Below are 19,518 nucleotides of genomic sequence, written 5' to 3'. Positions count from 1 at the left end.
TTCTCCTTTCACAGCAACAGTTGGCATTAAACATTGAGTTAGTCAACTGAGGAATTTGGCACAATCTTTACAGAATCCCAGAAATGTAGCTGCATTTTCATTTGTTGAAACTTTGTCAATATTGCATTAATGTTGAAAAATCACAATTGCGGTGTTTCCTATAAATAAGAAACCCAACTAAAATCCCACATGAATAAGTTTGTTCACATTGTAAGTCAATCAAAAACATGCTGCACCATCGTCCTCCTACTACTTCCTGTCATCTTCTTTGTGGTTTCCACCAGTAGTAGCCGTTGATCACAAGACTCGTGTGAAACAAAAACAATTTTCCTTTGCAGTTTTGCGAAATCCACTAACTTTGGAACAGCCCAAAAAAGTTTTTTTTTTTTTTTTTTTACCTACTTCATGTCAGACAGGTTTTATTTGACTGATTTATTTCTGCATTAATCAGGCCTCAGCATAAGTAGTGAAATTGAACCCCAAAATTTGGTTAATCAGAAAATATTTAAAAAGTGGAACAACAATGGATGGCTTTTTACCTACAATAGAGAAGATTGTCATATACATTTTTTAAATTTATTATATTGATTAAGGCAAACTTATTCAAACTTATAATTTTTTTTAAGTCTTGGAGTTTTTAAATGTTTTGTGATGAACATAGGAAGTTTATCATAGACCACCTACGTTCCTAGTTATTAACATTTTTTTCACATGTGGATTTGATCAAAACAGTACGGTTTCAATTGTGGGAAGATGGAGATGATCCAGTTCACTGGCTGCATAATTAGCTGCAAACACATTCTATTGACTGATTTACATACTCAGCTTTAGCAACAAAACACTAATGCTAAGAGGCTCACTGACTTTTAAATGTGTCTGAGATGCATGATGGTCCATGTATGTCTGGTATATCTGTTGTTAAATTGGAATAAAATGGGACCAGAAGGGGATAATGACAAAGTCTAAGTTAATGAGAAGACGTGCTAATGTGTCAACGCTTGACTAAGAGGGAATCAAATCAGATCTGCTGGGCCATGGGGGAAATTTCCCAAGAAGGGAAGAATGATAAAAGGAGGGGGAAAAGGCCATTTGTTCAGAGACTGCAGAAATGATTTAACATGTTTTCCCCATTCCTTGCAGATGACCTACTTATTCACTCCCAATCCAGCACCATTTGAATATCTGTTAACACCGATCCACACGTGTGTTATCTTTAAACAAAATGCATGCACCTTCTGCGTGTTCGGTTGAGCATTTGAAGCGTCTCATTACAGCCTGGGCTCCTCTGCACCTTTCATGTGTTACTGTGGACATAACAAGGAAGTGTATCAACAGTGGAATTTGTAAGGAGGACAGAGCAAGTTCCTCTCATGTCAGTGCTGCTGCTCTTCAACATCACAACAGAACACACTTGAAATTCCAGACATGGTGCTGCAGCCTTTGATATGTAAATGTGCACCTTCATTGCACTGGAAGTGCCACTGAATGAAGCTGCTTTTTCCCCCCTTCCAATTGAACCTGCCATGTTCCGAGGGATTTAGTTAATTTAGAACAAGGGACTAATCAACGCATCACGCTCTCACCGCTACAGTATTACACTTCAAACATAATAAAAAAGTCCTTACATATTCAGACTCCCAAAACAGGGACAGTTCGTCCTGGAATAAATGTCCAAGAACTGAAGTTTTACTCCCACTTTGCTCTCTCAAATCTTGGTTGCAGCTTTTTCTCTGGTTACTGTTTATTTCAGGGAATGAAGAACCAGAATGAAATGCATAATTAATGGCTTCTCACGTTGGTGCTGTGCTCAGTTTAGAATTACAATTCCTGAATCCGATAATCTTCTCAAACCTAAGATACGGTCAGAAGTTTACAGAGATTCATCCTCGGCATGAACACCATATTAATTTGCACTTGTAATGATTTCTTTGAACCTCGGAGTGAAATGATTATACAACATACAGCATGCATTGATTTTTAAAACAACAATTGTGTGCACATTACTGATTGTTGACAAGATCAAAACTAAAAATATACATCATACACAACAAAACAAACTATCCACTGAACAGATATTTAAAAATTATTTTCCAGATCCTCAGACTTTTACCAGAGCAAATACAATTTGCAGTTTTCAAATGCTAATTTTCTTTATTTAAGGCAGGAAAAGCAAATAAAACCAACATGGCCCCATGAGAAAAAGTAGTAATTTAAATGCAGAGTTTGATTAGGCCCCTCCAAATCCTTAATTTTGTTTGTTTTGAAACATTCAGAGGTGGAATTGCTGATGTACTTCAGATCATTGCAAAATTTCTGCAAAATCCAAGAGCACTTGAGCTGAAGGTTTCCCATGGAGAGCTCCAAGAAAACAAAAAAAACCTCAGAGCTCAGCAACAAAACATTCTCATATGTACCACTAATTACATGGTACACTAACTCTCATAGTGTGTTGCCATGAGAGTTAGTGCTATCGGTGCCATATAAAGAGGCACCAAAATGAAAATCTGAGCCAAACTCGATATCTGATATTAATATTACTGTTATGGATAATATGTGATCTTTACTGTTATTATATATGTATTTTACTCCCCTTTGAAAAAAACGCACCATAGCGGTAACATGACCAAATACCACATGACCAACTTCCTTCCCCTAAATAAATATAAGTTATCTGAGTCACACGAACTGAACGGCCCATATAAACAAATTTGAACCTCAGAACTAATATGACATTCACGCCAAAGAGAGGCGTGTAAACATTTCTCACCTGACTTACCAGGACGGCTTTCTGTCATCATTAGCGAATACATTACTCTAAGAGGCTGGAGATTAAATGGCTTGGAAAAAGCTCCAGAATTATGTTAAATCTATGATACACTGCGCGACCTTAAATCTATTTAACCAGAGTATTATATATTTACAATACCACTTATGAATCATTAACGCCCCCTCCCTTGATTTATCCGCAGAGAGCAACTCGAAGCAAATTCAAACACGCCAAAAATATCACAGACTTCTAATTGCAGCTGCATGAGCCGAAATATAACTCCAAACGGCAGCATTAAAGGCGATGTTGGGGTGTTTAATTTTCTCCAAATTTCAAGCTCTTTGATCCCACATTCAGCATCGACACTCTTCACTGCTTTTCATTTTGGTTACTCTAAGCTAATCACGCTCAAAACGATGATGTTTACAGGATCAACTGCTGCTTCAAGACAAAATGATGCTGCCACCACCATATTTCACCACAGAGTGTGTGTTAATTGCGATGTGTATTTACACAGGTGTGTTTGATTGCTAGATGTTGTGTCCTCTGACCTAACTAACTTTTTTACTGTTTTATTCCTGAAGTTGTATTACAAGTTGAGTTTTTTTTGTGTGTATTTCTGGATCTTTGTTATAATGTTCATTCATAAATGTTGCATATCAAACCACTGAGGCCTTCATAGAGCAGCTGGATTTATGCTCTGAATAAATTACACACATGTGGAGATTTATTTTGTAACATGTTACATTCTGAAGGCAGTTGGTTGCATTGGAATTACATCCAGAGTAAATGTGACTAAATATAGATATCCAACACATTTTTATTAGTAAAAAAATGTGAAAATTCTGCCTTCATTTCAATCCAACCTACAATTATGTACCATCATTAAAAAAACACAAAATCTAACCATGTATTTTTGCCTAATTTCTAGTGGAAATATCTTAATTTTGTCTCATTTCAAGTGTGCTGACTTAGAAGTAACCTTTCAGAAAGATCTAGGAGCTTGTTTTATGTCAATTTCTTAAATTGATGAAAAAGTACAAGTTCTACTGACAGATTAATTCACCTACAACAAGATCTTTTATGTCTTGTTATAAAATATAATAAAAGAAATAAAATGTCAATGGAACAAGTGCTTTTTCATCTAAATTTATTGACTTTAAACAATCTTGCTTACTTTTAAGTTATTTTCTTATTTGAAGTATACTAAGATATTTGTACTTGAAACTAGACCAACAGTCTTGGTGAGGTTTTGTGCTTTTGCAGTGTACTTTGGGTGTTTATCTAATAAAATAAAGGGACAAAATGCTTTGAAATGTGATTGAAATATAGTAAAATGTGGAAAAACCCAAGAGGCCTGAGTGTCTCTTGCAAGGCGCTGTATGATGTCATGGGGTCACTGACTGATAATTTCACCTGAACACTGCAGAATACTAAAGACCACTGACCGATATTTTGCCATCGGCGGACGAGCGAACGCGGAGCGAAAAACAGCTTCTCTTTCACAAAGCAAAGCTTACATGCCCCAGAGAGCCATTTCATGTCCCTCTGGGCACTAGGGGGTCCTAACACTGTGGAGAAGAGATGCTCACTTTATTGTGCTGCCATCAGTCACATCGGTTTGTGTCCTTGGCTGCCTCCGAGCATCTCCGTCCTCTCAGTTGCTCCCAACAGTGGAGTGCCATTTGAGTGGTTCGCCAGCAGCTCTGTCCACACTGCAGTGGAGTAGAGTGACTGCAAAAGACTTGCGCTGCCACTCTTAATAGGACAGGGTTAGCCCTGGGATGAGCCCCGAGACACTAGCTTAATCTATTACACCCACGCCTCTCAAAGCCACCAGAGAGCGGACACTTCATCGACTCCAAGCACCTCTCCGGCCGTCTTTGTCACTCTCCGTCTACATTTGATTCCCTACTTGACTCAGGCGCAGCACATGCATACACAGGGCATAAACAGACGCGTTGCACCCCGCTTGGTTGCTTGGTGAGGTGTTACTCTGCTGTGCTTGGCACCTGAATCTCCTGCTGTTCCGAGGTATTGTTTCCTCCTTTCCTCCTCCGTTTCAGTCCCTGCCACATGGAGACGAAAATAACTCATTCCACCTCCCACTGGAACATTCAGCCCTACAATCAATAGGTTGGTTTCAGCTCTTGTCTTTGAGCAAGAGCAATGGTTGATCTCATGCCATGTGGCTGCAGTATTCAACCAGCAAACCAGTGCTAGAAGTTGTTGTTCAGTAGAGTCAGGACTGGATTTAGTCTTTTTTTTAAACCAAACAGCATGGTAGCATCTCAATAAATTTGGAAGGCAACAAAGCATAAAAATATTTATTGCTCAAACAGTCAACTAATAAGAAGTCTGATTGCGATATTAAACAGCAGTCATTTTATAGCTTTAGTGTAATTAAGTCTGTAATTAATGACAGGGGCAATAAAAGGAGAAAGGAAGTCTCTGTTTTCCCACCTAACTTCTGATTGACTCGCTTTAGCACTTCTTCACACTGGATTAATATTTCACTAAATTCTCCAAAACCCATATATGTGTTGTGAATGTGCCAAAAATCATAGAAAGTAAAGCTTATCAACAATTTTATTGCTTTTTCATTAAGAAAGACTTGAATGATCAGGATTACTTTGCTTCATTTAGCAGTTATTGACCCGAGTGCCCAAAGACCTCACAAGGAGTTCCACAAGGCTCTATTCTTAGACCATGTTTTATACAAAGTATCAACTACAGAGTACAACAACATTTCTTACTATGCTGGTCTTAATAAGTCCTGCATTTGACTTTCAGATACCCTGTTTGATTTATTAAAAATTTCCAGTTTTAATAAGTTTTACTCCGCTTCCAATATCTAAATTTATGAAACTTACCAGACACAGACTGACTGACAACGTTTCCAGTGTTTTCCCTCCATCCTGCAACCTTGTGTCAAAACTGATGTCTTTATTTACTGCTTCACATTTCTCTCCATATCCACATTTTTTATTTACGGTGAGCAGTCAGCAGATTTGTGACAACAGTAGTACAGGTATTTATGAAGCTGTAAATGTGTCAGTGCATCATTGAGAGAAGGAATGTCTCATGGAAACGACACTTTTGTTCACTCGAGGGAGCTAGGAAATACAAATTCTGACCCTGAAAACCCAAATAAACGAATAATTAAGATTAAAAAAAATAAAGAGTAATGAGTTTGTTAGCACAGCCTTCACAGCGTCTTTATCAAAACCATTGTATAAGTATGTGAACACAGTAGCATCTGGTAGATGTGACAAAAAGTAAAAGTAAAAGTGCTTCGTTCCATCAGGTTAATCTAGTCTGACAGGATTACAGGATCCCCACTGAAATCTCACTGAAAGGAATGTTCCACTCTGAGATCTAGTGGGACCAAAACAAGCTGGCCTGAAAAAAGAAGAAGAAGAAGAAAAAAAAGAATTTTAAAAAGTTTAAGTTTTCTTAAAGCAAACTGTGTTTTCAAACTTTAGCGAGAGCAGCGCGGGACAAACTTTGTTGTTCTTTTGTAAACATCCTCTGAGTGACTTGTACATTATGAAACGACAGGAAATAGTCTATAGAGACGAAAAATATTGAAAACAAAAACGTTTCAGAAGTTAAACTGGTTGCAGACTGTAAAAGTTATGTTATGTGGACTCTACCTGCAGTGACCTGTTTTCTTTCCATGCCAAAGAGCTTTGTTACTTAAGAAGAAGAGTGAAAACATTTTAATACTTAACCCTAGTAATGAAAGAATCTGCTAAATATTTAGCTTTTTCATGAAGAATTAACCAATGATAATACAGTGCAACTTTTGTAATTGCTAAAATATGTGCTCGTACTTCAACTCAGCATGCTAACCTGAAAAACGTTTCCAACGAACAGAGCGCGCAACCTTTCTTGCTGCTGTTATTGACATTATGGAATCTGTTGAGTTCTTGTACACGTGAAAGTAAAATCTGAATATTTTTAGAAAATGGTAAAGAACAAATTATTCTTTCAAACTTATATGACTATATGCATCAATTTTATTTGCTTTCCCTTATTTCCCAAGCTTGTAGTTGGGTCGAGTATGAAGACGTTTGCAGTTTACAAATCATCTGCAACTCCGTCCAACAGTTTTTATGAACCCTCCATAAGACTCTGGGTCCAGAGGATTTGGAAGTGTCGCCACAGGTCTGCTGCAAATGCTCTTTACTCAGTGTATTGTGGCCAGTGGGGGCTTTCAGTTTGCACAGTGAGAATATAGTCATGTTTGAAAAATGGATTCTCTGAGCAGGAGCCAGCAAATGTTATGCCACACAAGCTGTCATTAAACAGCACTGCTACTTTAGCGCTCACAATATTTCAACTCCGCTGCAAAAAAAATTTAATCTTACCAAGTATTTCTGGACTAGTGTCTAGTGCAGATTTCTTAGTTCACTTGAAATAAGACAAAACTAACTTGAAAGTAACTTCTTAGGAATTATTTTAAGTAAATAATTCCTTAATGTTGATGAAGAAGCACTATTATTTCACTGATAACAAGACATTTTCCCTATGTTGGAAGTGAAATAATCTGTCAGTGGAACTTGGAATTTTTTTATGAATATTAAGGAATTATTTGCTTAGAACAACCTCATATATGTTGCCGAAAGTTTACTAGTTAGTTTTTTTTATTTAATTTAAAGTGCACTAATATATTACAGTGTTAACTGGAAACTAGACAAAAATACTCGGCAAGATTTTGTTTTTGCATTTCTTTGTCATTCCTAAGAGACAATCAGCAAGCATGCAAATGGACAATGATTTCATCTTTACCTCCACAACCCAAGGTTATCCTCTGAATCTCTGTGTGCAACAACTGCTTCCCATCTGTGTGTGTTGCCTTACAATGTAGCCGTGTCCTTGAGCATGCGTTTTCATGTTCAGTACGTCGGTCTGTGTGCTCACATTTGTCTGCATGCTTTCCTGGGAATTCTCCGCAGGATTTACCTATTGTCTCCCATAATCTTGTGTTTTGCAGATGGGATGTGCAAACCCCTTCAATGCCTCCATGCTGCTCTTCCCCCCCTCCACTCCACCATCCGTCCCCTTGTATTGGCAGACTGGGAAGCAGATGATCATCCTTTGAACCCATTACTCAGCCTGATCCTCTTATCATAACCAACCTTCCTGAGTCTCTAATTTGGGGTCTGCCAAACTCCGCTCTGTGCACAATGTGGCTTTCGTTTCTCTCCCATTGAGCCCTTCTTCTTTTTTTTCTACCTCATCAATATGTGTGTGAGGGAAGTGAGTCAAAGGAGAGCGAACAGGGATCCTCTGCACACATTTGTGCACCTATCTCAGGGGATATTCCAGCACTCTGAAATAAGACAAGCATGTGGGTGGGTCAGTATTCTGGGAACACAAAGGTTTCATCTTCAGCTACCTGCTACTCACACCTTTCCAAGGAATCGCTCATTTTCCCTCCCTGGCTCTGTGTCCTGCAAATATCACATTCCCCTTTGGTTTATAGCACATGTTCGGTGCATTCCTCTGTGGGGGGATGTGGTCAAATAAATGGGCTCGCAATCCCACCCAGGGTAGGGAATACACCACAATGTCTTATTGTTTTAAATGGAAGTATATCAAACGTTGGGAATGAAACAATGGGAGAAAAAAAATCCTTCCACGCCATGTGTCAGGGGTATACACGATGTAAACAAATAAATGTCTTCATTTGCATCAGAACTGCACACTGTCTCTTTCTGCTGCTCCATTAGTGTCAATGAGAAGGTCACTAAACATGATGTATCATTGTGATGACGAGAACGCGAGGTTCTCTGTTTAGACCGAGGCGTCTCTCGTACTAAGCCGCGAATCAATTACTCACTTCGCTGCATATTTTTTCAGATCAAAGGATCATGCACCTTTTGTGCGCTCGTGTGCCGGGGCATGTTCTAAAAATGCAACCGGGTAACGAACACCTCTCCGTCTGATACGTAAGAAGAAGAAAAAAATAAATGTGAATTTGCATAACCCCCCCAAAGAGCATTTTAGACACTTACATCAGAAAGAGCCCGAAAGGCACAAAAACAGACTGAAGTGCTTTGGTCTCTTACTTCTGCAATCAGTTGAAATATGCGCTTTATACCTGATTAAAACAACAGACAAAAGCCAGAGTTGTCATAACTCCTTTAAAGTATTTTGTTGGCAAAGAAGGTACGGATTTTAATGAGAAACCTATGTTTTTGATCCTCCAGCCTGAAATTTGCATGAAACGATGTGAAAGACGGAGTCCTTAATAGGGAAGCTTGAAGTCTGGATGTTAAAATGAAGAAAGGAAATGAACGATACTTCATGCTAGAACAACAGTTAGTGCTGATTTATATGGTTTAGAGTTCAATTTTGTAGGACACCTAATCTACTCCCAACTAACCAAGTTTAGTCTGTGTGCATAAAGAAAGAAAGATTAACAAAAAACTTTAAATATTTACACCTTGAGGTAAAAAGCAGCACATCTACACAAAGATGGAATGGACTAGGACAGTGTCTGTCAATGTTTAGGCTGCAGTGCCCTGGAGGGCCGCAAGGGGGCACTGTGGGGAATATTTTAAAAATGAATCCCATAAAATTCACTATTTCAGTTGTTTGTTTTTCAATCATTCTTAAATATAAAATATGAGTTAAAATATTTGATTTAAACATGATTTAAATCAAATATTTAAATCATGTTTAAACTTAACTACCTGTAAGAAAATTAAAATAAAAAAGGGTATGCATTTAATTGGTAGTTGCTTAAGAAAGTATTTGGGGGGGGGGTGAGATACATTTAAGACAAATATTACTTATAACCAAACATACGGACTCGGAACACAGTTGCTTGAATCGGATGTGAAAAACTAAGTGTATTACATTTTGTAGAAATTATAGTAAATCCCCCAGTCCAAACGTTTTCTGTGAAGAGTTCAGATTTTTTTTTTTTGTCAAGGTTTAAATTTTCTTTGTTTGACTCCTCCATGGGCTGCCACCTTATCGTGGTGGAGGGGTTTGAGTGCCCCAATGATCCTAGGAGCTATGCTGTCTGGGGCTTCATGCCCCTGGTAGGGTCACCCAAGGCAGACAGGTCCTAGGTGAGGGACCAGACAAAGTGCAGCCCGAAGACCCCAATGATGAAGGAAAACCTTGGACTTGGTGTTCCCTCGCCCGGACGCGGGTCACCGGGGCCCCACCCTGGAGCCAGGCCTGGAGGGGGGGCACGATGGCGAGCATCTGGTGGCCGGGCTTTTACCCATGGAGCCCGGCCGGGCTCAGCCCGAAGAGGAAACATGGGCCCCCCCTCCCATGGGCCCACCACCCGTGGGAGGGGCCAAAGGGGTCGGGTGCACTGTGTGATGGGTGGCGGCCAAGGGAGGGGACCCTGGCGGTCCGATCCTCGGTTGCAGAAACTGGCTCTTGGGACGTGGAATGTCACCTCTCTGGTGGGGAAGGAGCCGGAGCTAGTGCGTGAGGTCGAGAGGTTCCGGCTAGAAATAGTCGGTCTCACCTCGACGCATGGCTCTGGTTCTGGAACCAGTCTCCTTGAGAGGGGCTGGACATACTTCCACTCTGGAGTTGCCCAGGGAGAGAGACGTCGGGCAGGAGTGGGCATACTTGTTGCTCCCCATCTCGGCGCCTGTACGTTGGGGTTTACCCCGGTGAATGAGAGGGTAGCATCCCTCCGCCTACGGGTAGGGGGACGGGTTCTGACTGTCGTTTGTGCTTACGGGCCGAACGACAGTTCAGATTACCCACCCTTTTTGGAGTCCTTAGAGGGGGTACTGGAGAGTGCTCCTCCTGGGGACTCCCTTGTTCTGCTGGGGGACTTCAACGCTCACGTGGGCAACGACAGTGAGACCTGGAGGGGCGTGGTTGGGAGGAACGGCCCACCCGACCTGAACTCGAGCGGTGTTCTGTTGCTGGACTTCTGTGCTCGCCATGGATTGTCCATAACGAACACCATGTTCAAGCATAAGGGTGTCCATATGTGCACTTGGCACCAGGACACCCTAGGCCGCAGTTCGATGATCGACTTTGTCATCGTTTCATCGGATCTGCGGCCGTATGTCTTGGACACTCGGGTGAAGAGAGGTGCGGAGCTGTCCACTGACCACTACCTGGTGGTGAGTTGGCTCCGGTGGTGGGGGCGAAAGCCGGTCAGACCTGGCAGGCCCAAACGTGTTGTGAGGGTCTGCTGGGAACGTCTGGCGGAATCCCCTGTGAGACGGAGCTTTAACTCCCATCTCCGGCAAAACTTCGAACACGTCCCGGGGTAGGTGGGGGGCATGGAGTCTGAGTGGACCGTGTTCCGTGCCTCCATTGTCGAGGCGGCCGATTGGAGCTGTGGCCGCAAGGTTGTCGGTGCCTGTCGCGGCGGCAACCCTCGAACCCGTTGGTGGACACCTTCGGTGAGGGATGCCGTCAGGCTGAAGAAGGAGTCCTATCGAGCCTTTTTGGCCTGTGGGACTCCGGAAGCAGCTGATGGGTACCGGCGGGCGAAGCGGCATGCGGCTCGGGCGGTTGCTGAGGCAAAAACTCGGGCGTGGGAGGAGTTTGGAGAGGCCATGGAGAAAGACTTCCGCACGGCTTCGAGGCGATTCTGGTCCACCATCCGGCGTCTCAGGGGGGGGAAGCGGTGCAGCACCAACACTGTTTATAGTGGGGATGGTGTGCTGCTGACCTCTACTCGGGACGTTGTGGGCCGGTGGGCAGAGTACTTCGAAGACCTCCTCAATCCCACCAACATGCCTTCCACTGAGGAAGCGGAGCCTGGGGACTCTGGGTTGGGCTCTCCAATCTCTGGGGGCGAGGTCGCCGAGGTGGTTAAAAAGCTCCTCGGTGGCAAGGCCCCGGGGGTGGATGAGATCCGCCCGGAGTTCCTTAAGGCTCTGGATGTTGTAGGGTTGTGTTGGTTGACGCGACTCTGCAATATCGCATGGACATCGGGGGCAGTTCCCCTGGATTGGCAGACTGGGGTGGTGGTCCCCCTGTTCAAAAAGGGGGACCGGAGGGTGTGCTCCAATTATAGAGGGGTCACACTCTTAAGCCTCCCTGGCAAGGTCTATTCAGGGGTCCTGGAGAGGAGGGTCCGTTGGATAGTCGAACCTCGGATTCAGGAAGAGCAGTGTGGTTTTCGTCCTGGTCGTGGAACACTGGACCAGCTCTACACCCTCAGCAGGGTCCTGGAGGGTGCATGGGAGTTCGCCCAACCAGTCTACATGTGTTTTGTGGACTTGGAGAAGGCGTTCGACCGTGTCCCTCGGGGAGCCCTGTGGGGGGTTCTCCGGGAGTATGGGGTACCGGGCCCTTTGATACGGGCTGTCAGGTCCCTGTATGACCGGTGTCAGAGTCTGGTCCGCATTGCCGGCAGTAAGTCGGGCTCGTTTCCAGTGAGAGTTGGACTCCGCCAGGGCTGCCCTTTGTCACCGATTCTGTTCATCACTTTCATGGACAGAATTTCTAGGCGCAGCCAAGGTGCTGAGGGGATCCGATTTGGTGGCCTTAGGATCTCATCTCTGCTTTTCGCAGACGATGTGGTCCTTTTGGCTTCATCAGATCGTGATCTGCAGCTCTCGCTGGATCGGTTCGCAGCCGAGTGTGAAGCGGCCGGGATGGGGATCAGTGCCTCCAAATCCGAGGCCATGGTCTTAAGCCGGAAAAGGGTAGAGTGCCTTCTCCGGGTCAGGGGGGGTGTCCTGCCCCAAGTGGAGGAGTTTAAGTATCTCGGGATCTTGTTCACGAATGGGGGAAGAAGGGAGCGGGAGATCGACAGGCGGATTGGCGCAGCGTCTGCTGTCAAGCGGGCGCTGTACCGGTCCGTCGTGGTGAAGAGAGAGCTGAGCCAAAAAGCGAAGCTCTCGATTTACCGGTCGATCTACGTTCCCACCCTCATCTATGGTCATGAGCTTTGGGTCATGACCGAAAGAACGAGATCGCGGATACAAGCGGCCGAAATGGGTTTTCTCCGTAGGGTGGCTGGGCTCTCCCTTAGAGATAGGGTGAGAAGCTCAGTCATCCGGGAGGGACTCAGAGTAGAGCCGCTGCTCCTTCACATCCAGAGGAGCCAGTTGAGGTGGCTTGGGCATCTGGTCAGGATGCCTCCTGGACGCCTCCCTGGTGAGGTGTTCTGGGCACGTCCCACCGGGAGGAGGCCCCGGGGAAGACCCAGGACACGCTGGAGGGACTATGTCTCTCGGCTGGCCTGGGAACGCCTCGGGATTCCCCCGGAGGAGCTGGAAGAAGTGGCTGGGGAGAGGGAAGTCTGGGCCTCCCTTCTGAAGCTGCTACCCCCGCGACCCGACCTCGGATAAGCGGAAGAAGATGGATGGATGGATGGATGATTTTTGATGCTCATTTCCTGATTGGCTGCCAGTCAAATTCCCCAAGCTGCTTAGCTCCTAAAGCTAGCATAGCAAACAAGAAGTGGAAAAGTTTCTGATTTTAAAAAAAGACCAAAAGAGAGCTATGAAATAACATAAAGCTTGAGGCGATAAGTATAAAATATTACATATAGAGAGGACTGTAATGAAAAATGAAAAAAATCTGTTAATAAAGTTACAATATATTGATCTGATAATAAAATTTTCCGACACAGAACTCATGACCATCTGAAGTCAGACGTTATGAGGCAGCATTTATGCTAAGTGCATGTAATAATTACTGAAAGGTGAATAAAAAACATTCTAAAGGTTGATGTTTCTTTACATGTTTTATAATGTGTTCGCCCCCAGAGATTAATGCTCTTTGGGGACGATGATATGGAAACGTCCTGGACTAGAATACTGCCAGGAGAAAGTTTGATAAGAAGTTAACTGTTAGTGTAAGTGCTGGGAAATGGAACCATCAGTCGGCCTTGATCTGCATGGCAAGATCTTCCTTCCTGTCGCAATCATGAAAAGTTGAGCTCTATAAATAAAAAATATCACCTCCACTGTTAAGCAAAGAGCTGGAAACATTATGAATTGAGACTGTTTGCCTGCTAAGTTTTCAAATGAGTTAAAACTTGGAGGAGAACTTCCTTCTTTCAGCCAAGATCCGTAGGATGGGTCATACAGGAATCTCCCGATATGACAAAGATACCACACAGCACTACGGCAATAAAGCAGCAGCCAGCTTTATGTTTCTCTGTTTTTTATCTCAGTTTCTATGGAAGTTGCATCTGGTCTGCCGTTCTGTTTGGCTCTGCTACCTTGCAGCAGGGAAGCATCGGCTGAAGTAACACTGCCAACTAAACGTTCTCCTCTCCTATTAACTTTTTACTAACTCCTGTATCAGTTTTCCTGTTTCTTTGTTGTGAATCCGCTCAGCCTGGCAGATGGCTGCCTGTACTGAGCCAGGCTCCGGTTCTGCTGGAGGTCTCTTCCTGTTAAAGGGGAGTTTTTCCTCTCCACTGTCGCTACATGCAAAGTCAATGACACAATGCGCAATTGTATACTATCAAATACAGGAAGTCTCTTGCTAGCAAAGGTGTCTTGGCCAAAGACTTGTTTTTCTGGTGATCAAATATTTTTTTCACTTAGTTTTAAGCAAATGAGATACATATTTGTTTCTGGATCATGGTTGGTTTTCCATCTCTACACAACAGAGAGAAGCCATATAAATTGGGAACCATTTAAATCGTCAAAACTACATTAAAGGTTCAATTACTGGAAAAAACAAATTCATAAAAAGTATTTTGGTCTTGTTCTGGTGAAAATATCTTACTACACTTGAACTAACACAAAACTAACTTACCAGTAACTTTTAATCATCATGTTGGAGCTTCTTTAAACTGAATAATTCCTTAATATTGATGAAAATGTTCTAGTTTTAAGTGGAATAATCTGCGAGTAGAACAAAGCTGTTTCGGTCCATTGACAGATTATTTCACTGAGTTAGTTTTTTTCTTAATTCAAGTACGCCAAGATATTTGCACTAGAAACTAGACCAAATATACTTGGTAATATTTTGTGCATTCCCTTGGAAACAATAACATTTCTATAAGGTTTTGGAAATAATTCCACACCTATGTGATACCAAACTGCAGCCCAAATCCAGGAAGCATTTCCAGCAGATAAAAGAATTAATATCAAGAAGGAAACCCGTCTCATCCTCGCACAAAAGCACTGCTTACAAAACTCTTCACTCACTGACATTTACATTTTATTTCCTTTGCCATATCACACAGATTGTTTGGGGCTTTTGCATTATGCAAACGTGGCATTCCTTTGCCGTTCTTTATTCCTCCGAATCTGAATACCTCTGACAACAAATGGCATTTAAGCTCACCACAGGGGTCTGCTGCATCTTGCCAAAGGGAAACGCAGAGAACAGAGCAGGAAGGTATCAGCGAGCGAGGTTCTTATGTTAGCCGAGTCAGACTGCGAGCAACAGCGTCGGCAGGTAAAAGCTTACATTAGGGAATGTTGTGTAGCTTCCTGTGTGGGCGGCTGTCTCTTCAACACGTGTGTGTTACACGTTTTGCAAGAGAAACATAGCACATTTTAGAATAAGGTAAAACTTTGTAATGATGCAAAGCCTACTAAGGCCATTGTAGAAAAAAAATGCAAAAGTAGTATGAAATTTCCATCAAAAACTCAAAGTTTTAGATTAATCTCAGAAATTTCCAGAAAAAACGTGGAAATTTCTGAGTCAAAAGGTCCAAATTAGCAAGAAAAAATCTCCAAAATGTTTAGATTAATCAGAAAAGTAACTTTAAAAAAAGAATTCCAAAGTTTAAAATTTGTGAGAAAAAATTTTTGAGATTGTCTGAAATTTTCTAGAAAAAACTGGGAAATTTCTGAGTATCAAAAGCTGAAAAAGTCCAGCTTTTTTCACTTCTCAAACTCAGAAATGTTCAAGCTTTTTCTAGAAAATTTCCAACATTAATCTAAAAATTTTTTTTGGTAGCAAATTTTTTACCTTTAGGGCTCTGAGATTGCCACTTTTTTTCCTCTATAAAATGTCAACATTTCTGAGTTAATTGGTGGAAATGTACTCCTTGTTTTGTTTTTGGCCATAATAAGCCGTCGTATAGAAGTGTACTGGTACTACAGACTCTTATCGCTAAGGCATATAATCTAAGTAAATGAAACAGTTTGTAAGTTATTAGGCAGAATTTATCTTTCCTGTTTAAAGCTGCAGACAAAAGCAGTCGGAGCGAGTTCACTGAGTCTGAATCTCTGAGTAATGACAGGTTTAATTCTGATTATTGTGGCAAAACAGTCACGTAATCAGGCACAGGTTCATTTCCTTTATTCATACCTCTAATAATGCCCCTTTTGTTGATACTTGCCATTATTCTAAGAGTAGGTGTATATTGGCCCCTGAAACACTAATGAGACTTTGTTGAGGCTCTTGTTTTATTCTCTTTTCATGCAACTCTCATAAATGCACATTACCCACCCACTGTCATCAAGCTGGAAGCTTTAAGCGCCTAAAGTGAACTAATATCATCATGTCCTCGCCTTCTGCGGCCATGCCTGTGGGGAAAACAGGATATTAATTTTATTAATGTGTTTGGACATGATTGATCTGTAAGATTTTAACTGTGCACACACCCTAAGGAGATGGGGTCATGCCAGACCAAGGCCACATACACAAATGAGAAGATACTTTCTTAATGGGCAGACTTTTATGAAGCAGAAAGTCCTGACCACGTTATGAGAGCTGACATAAAGACTGATGGAGGATTTCACGTCTGTTTTTGCCGTAAAGCAAAACTGAAGTTCAGACTGACTGATAAAGTCATCTCAACAGCTACTGTTCCAGTCTGAAGGACATTCTGAAGTTAATCTACTTAAAGTTGGGGTTTTAATGATTCATTTAAATTGATATTTTTCTCTTTGAACTGATCATACAATATGTAACTTAAATGTTTGCAATAAATATGCCATGGTTGCAACATTTTGCAGTCCTGATGAATTTGCATTAATCCACTTATTAGACATTCAGGCTCAAATATACACATTCATCTGCTAAAATATTTGAATAAAAAGTTTTCAGCAGGTCGCTGATGTTTTTTGTTGTCCTCAACAAACTCATATTTCTTCCAGTGTGCAAAGAACAAGAGTAAAGATCATTAGAACAGAGTAAAATTTCACCCTGAAGTTGTAAGTTCTGGATGTTCCGGTTCTTTTGCGTATTTCCTGGTTGGCAAAAAATACATGTTTGTCTACATTTCATGAAGGAAATTGAACCCAGTGACTTCTTCAGAGGTTTTCTTGTCATTTCCTTCAATGGTTCTTGGTGCAGCGCCCCCACAGGAGAGGAGAGGAACAGGCTTTTCAAATGATTTGGTTTGTCTGACAGTGCAGTGTGAAAGAGATCTGCAGCAGCTGCAAATGCAACAAAAGTTGCAATTTTGGTCCCCAATCGAATCGAGTCTGCTGGACAATCAGGTGTGAACTGGAGAATGAGCCCAAAACACTCATCCTAGCTGTTTTAGAATGGGTCAAACAGACTGATAATACGTCTCCTGTTGAACATTTCTGGATGCAATTAAATATTCCTGGAATCACCTGTTTACATATTATTCTGTGGAATGAAACGGAAAATTTATCATGGAAAATTTGACTTTTTTAAAACTTCTTTTGCATAATATTTGAATCTCAAGATATCTGAAATGTTGGAAAGAAAATGCAGCTTGGGAAACTGAAATGCACGGGTCAGTATGATAGATTCACTTTATCTGCCATGAAACCAAACAATTTAATGCACTCTACCAAGAATAGAGGCCAGATATTCAGCCAAACGCTAGAAGTTTGTTGATGGCCACAAAAAAACACAAAAACCTAATTCCGCCAAGTAGAATTCTTAATCTACTTTGAGTGGACATATATGATTAAAATAATCCTAAAGTGAAAGAATATGCAAACATATTTTCAAAAATAGTAATTGATTTCATGTCAAATCTTCTTACAGTATAGCTTTTGAGCAGATTAGGACTCATGTCATTGGCTCCAGCATCCAGCACCATATTTCTCCCTCTAATTTTAGTTTTGGGCTCTAATGTCTTTTTTTTCTCCATTCACCTCTGGCAGTTGCGGGTGTTAGAGATTCGAAAATGAGATGATATATCTCTGAGGGTTTATCTTGGGAGTAATAAATTTCTCTAATGTATCACACTCTTTTATGCCACTTGCCATTTTCTAAAGAGATATTATGACTCTAAAAATGCTTTATGTGGTAAAAGTAGTTGGTATTAAATGAGATACTTTTGAGAGGAGGTCACAGTGCTGTGGGTGTATTAATCCATCAGAACATATGGCAAAGCAAATGAGCCCTGACATGCTAAGTGAATGCTTTAGATAGCGCAGGCGCTCAGAAAGACTTATGTCATCACTTTGAGATGCGCTTCACTGCTTGGACAGCAGCAACTCGACATCGAATGAGGTGCAGATCACAGGTTCTGACCCAACATCTGCCTCTACATCTTTTAAAGAAGCAAATATATATTTTAGGGAAACAAAACAAGGCAGAAAAAGGCGAGTCACATTATTAGAAGTCTAACAAATGGGTGAGTCTTTGACTCTGGGAAGTGCAAAAAACCAAACTTCCCCTTCATGCTCTCTCTCCCTCCCCCTAGTGACTGGGAATTGCTGTTTATTTTTAAACCTTCCTGCTTGTGAGACGTTTCTGTATGTGCTTGCATCCCACCTCTTCCATTCCCTGTCAGGTATGATAGCTCTTCTATTTTTAAAAAAGTCTCACGAGCGGGGCAGGGCTTCGATGCTTCATACTGTATGTTTCTCTTTCTCTGCTGATCTGTCGAAGCACAAAGTTTTTGGACAGGATTTAGACAGCCTCTCACACTTGAAAGAAATGCCAGAGTTCAAATGCAGCATTCAACCACCGGCGCCTCCTCAGAAGTTCAGCGCTTTCCTGAGTGATGACTCTGTGCTGCTCCTCACCAAAAGAGCGTAAAAAAAAAAAATGCAAACAATGTTAAGGACGCCAATAAGTACTTTCCACTCCAGCCAAGAACAGTGTAAAAATAATATATTGCTAATATATAAATTTGTTATTATGCTATTTACAATATGAATTTTCAGTTACTTTGTTTATATGTAAAAATACATTTAGCAGGAGCGAAAAGACGCTGCTTAATCTCACCAGTTAAACATTTTCTGCAGGTAATTTACCATATAAGGAGGTGGTTCTTGGTGTGTTTTTTTGGGTAGTTACTCAGGGTGGCATAAAGGAGAGGGGAGGACACAAGAATCAAATAAAATGTCAATTTTATTCTGTCAGTTGCATCTCAAACTAGTTTTCTATTCCTTTGTGCTTATAATATGGAGAGTATTTTACATTTCATTCAGTTTAATTTACTTAGGATCCACATTTAGCTGCCGCTAATCTAACAATTCAAATAATTACATCCCTAAAACAATTTTTAGAAATTAAATAAAAGTAAAACAAACAACATGGCAGAACACATGTAAATTTAGGTTAGCCACGTAATTATCTCTGGTTCAGTTCAAACTTACATTGTTTGCTGATTACTAAAATATTGTCTTATCTGTTGTTTATTTTTTTTTTACTATTGTTAAATATAACATCAGTTGGCATTACGTTCCAGGATTGTACTTTTGGAAAAATGCATCTCTTTTTAACAGCATGCCTAGTAAAATGAAAATACGTATTTTGGCTAAACAATTTATTTTGACATAAAATTACAAGTTTTCTAGTATAAACAATATTTCTGAGAAACACCAGTAGTGAATAGCTTAATTTAGCTTTAATGTGAACATAACTGTGTAGAACTGAATTGCATTTTA

At 41.4% G+C, this 19,518-nt stretch overlaps 1 protein-coding gene and 1 long non-coding RNA gene across 2 annotated transcripts in view; one reads left to right on the top strand and one right to left on the bottom strand.

Moving 5' to 3' along the window:
• Window positions 1-8,475, top strand: part of LOC114137135 (uncharacterized) — a 55,126-nt gene extending 46,651 nt beyond the window's left edge. The window contains exon 4 of the long non-coding RNA XR_003593950.1: window positions 7,767-8,475. This is a non-coding gene — a long non-coding RNA (uncharacterized LOC114137135). The remainder of the gene's footprint in view (window positions 1-7,766) is intronic.
• Window positions 1-19,518, bottom strand: part of LOC114137133 (cadherin-12-like) — a 168,128-nt gene that overhangs the window by 38,685 nt on the left and 109,925 nt on the right. The gene's annotated exons all lie outside the window — the stretch shown is intronic.

The sequence above is a fragment of the Xiphophorus couchianus genome, chromosome 21 (assembly GCF_001444195.1).
Source record: "Xiphophorus couchianus chromosome 21, X_couchianus-1.0, whole genome shotgun sequence".
Classification (NCBI taxonomy): domain Eukaryota; kingdom Metazoa; phylum Chordata; class Actinopteri; order Cyprinodontiformes; family Poeciliidae; genus Xiphophorus; species Xiphophorus couchianus.
This window is presented reverse-complemented; position numbering and strand designations above follow the sequence as displayed.